This window comes from Microcebus murinus, unplaced genomic scaffold (genome assembly GCF_040939455.1).
Source record: "Microcebus murinus isolate Inina unplaced genomic scaffold, M.murinus_Inina_mat1.0 scaf004_hap2_Mmur4.0, whole genome shotgun sequence".
Taxonomy (NCBI): domain Eukaryota; kingdom Metazoa; phylum Chordata; class Mammalia; order Primates; family Cheirogaleidae; genus Microcebus; species Microcebus murinus.
This window is the reverse complement of record NW_027438950.1, coordinates 765,111-767,161: the sequence shown is the minus strand read 5'-3', so window position 1 is coordinate 767,161 and position 2,051 is coordinate 765,111.

Sequence of the window (2,051 nt, the reverse complement as noted above, 5' to 3'; positions counted from 1 at the left end):
TTGATAATACTTAAGTGTCCAAATAGCATTTATCATGTATGATTGAAACCATAGTGTATTCTGCTGCCTCTGACTGAAGAGCTCTGTAAATGTCGTTTACATCTAACTAGTCTATAATGTCTTTCCCATTATCTGTTTTCTTATTTATCTTCTGTCAATATTTGTATTCATCATTGAAATCATATATATCAGGCATAGCCTTATATATTCATCATTGAAATCATCATATATCATGCATAGCCCAGATAAATAATATATATTTAAAAAATATATAAGCTAAAATGTGTACATTACATGTATATTATCTATGTGTATTCTGTGCCATAGATTTCTCCTAAATGACCCATTTTGTCATTATAAAAGTCTTTGTCTCTTCTGATGGCTTTTGACTTAAAGTGTATTTTCTTTAATTATGCCCACAATATCCTCCTCTTATTATTTATGTAGAATTTTTTTACATTACTTTCAACCATTTGACTTTTTAGAGCTAAAGGAAGGATTTTGTAGGTGGCATATACTATGGTTCTGTTTGTTTTTTATCCATACATTCATCTGATTTTTCACTGGAGAGACTAAACCATTTACATTTAATGAAACTTCTGAAGGAAGAGTTTGCAGTTTCTATTATTCAAAAACTGAAATTGAGAATTTGAAAAGAATTGCATTTAATCTGTAGATTAATCTGGACATCTTCACAACATTACATCTTCTCTTGAAGAAGAACGTATTCAAGAGTGTGTTGTTTATTTTCCTATATTTGTGAATTTTTCTGTGTTTCTTCTATTATTTATTTTCAGTTTCATTCCATTCTAGTCAAAAATAAAAGTGAGTAAAATTTCAATTTTCTAAAATTGGTTAAGACTTGTGGCTGAAGAGGTAGTTTTTTAGGAAGAACATTTTATGAGCTATCAAGGAGATTGCGTATTCTACTATTATTTTGTAGAGTGTTTCCAATGTATCTGTTAGGTCTAAGTGCTCTGTAGTGTTTTCAAATCTTTTGTTTTCTTATTAATAATTTGACTGGTTTTATTATTATTGAAAGTGGAATAGAATATCAAAGTATCGTATTATTTTGTTCATTTCTGTCAATGCTTTTTAAAAATGTATTTGATAACCTTGATTGGAGATAAAGATAGATATCATACAAATGTATTATTTTCATAGGCCCTCCGTGAATGACCACTTTTTATATTTATTGCCCTTTTGGTCTCTTGTGACAGTTTTGACTTAAAGTATATTTTAAAAATTATAACGTCAAAATTATAACGTCAATTATACTTCAAAATAATGTGCCTAATATAATTTTGAACTCCACTGCTCTTTGATGCTAAATGTTTTTCTGATATATCTTGCTATATCCTGCCATTTGTAGTCTATTGTTCTCACCAGGAATGAAGTCAAGTCACTTTAGATAGAATATAGTTGGGTATTTTTTAACTCTTTATTTAACTGTGCCTTCTGACTGGAAACAGTGATACATAAATATTTTCATAATTTTCTCAAAGGAAGGACTTACAATTTCTCTTATGTTAATTGCTTTATATAACTTTTGTCACTGTCTTTTCTTTCTTTCCTCTCCTTCTGTCCTGCATTGTGCCTCACTGATTTTTAGTGACATATTTTGTTTGTTTCTTTGCCTAGCTTTCTTTTTTATCTCTATAAACATTTTTTTTCTGATATTCACTGTGAGAACTATGTAAAGTCTTTTGAACTTGCAACTCTTGTTAAATGAATGACTACTTAACTTTGGTTGCATATAAAAGTTCTTAATCTTTACATCTGCCCTCACCTTTATGATATTGATGTGAATAATTATGTCTTTTTATAATGTATACAAATTAAAACATGGGAATGATAATTTCTTTATTTTGTCTTTCAAATTTTATAGCATAATTAAATATTTTGCACCATCATTATGATAATGCAGAATTCTACTCTTAATATGTGCATATTTTTCTCAGAGAGTTATGTAGTTGTCAAGGGAGGTGGAAACCAGCCTTTGGAAAGGCCACAAAAACACATGTGTGGACATATGCCCATAGTTTCATTCT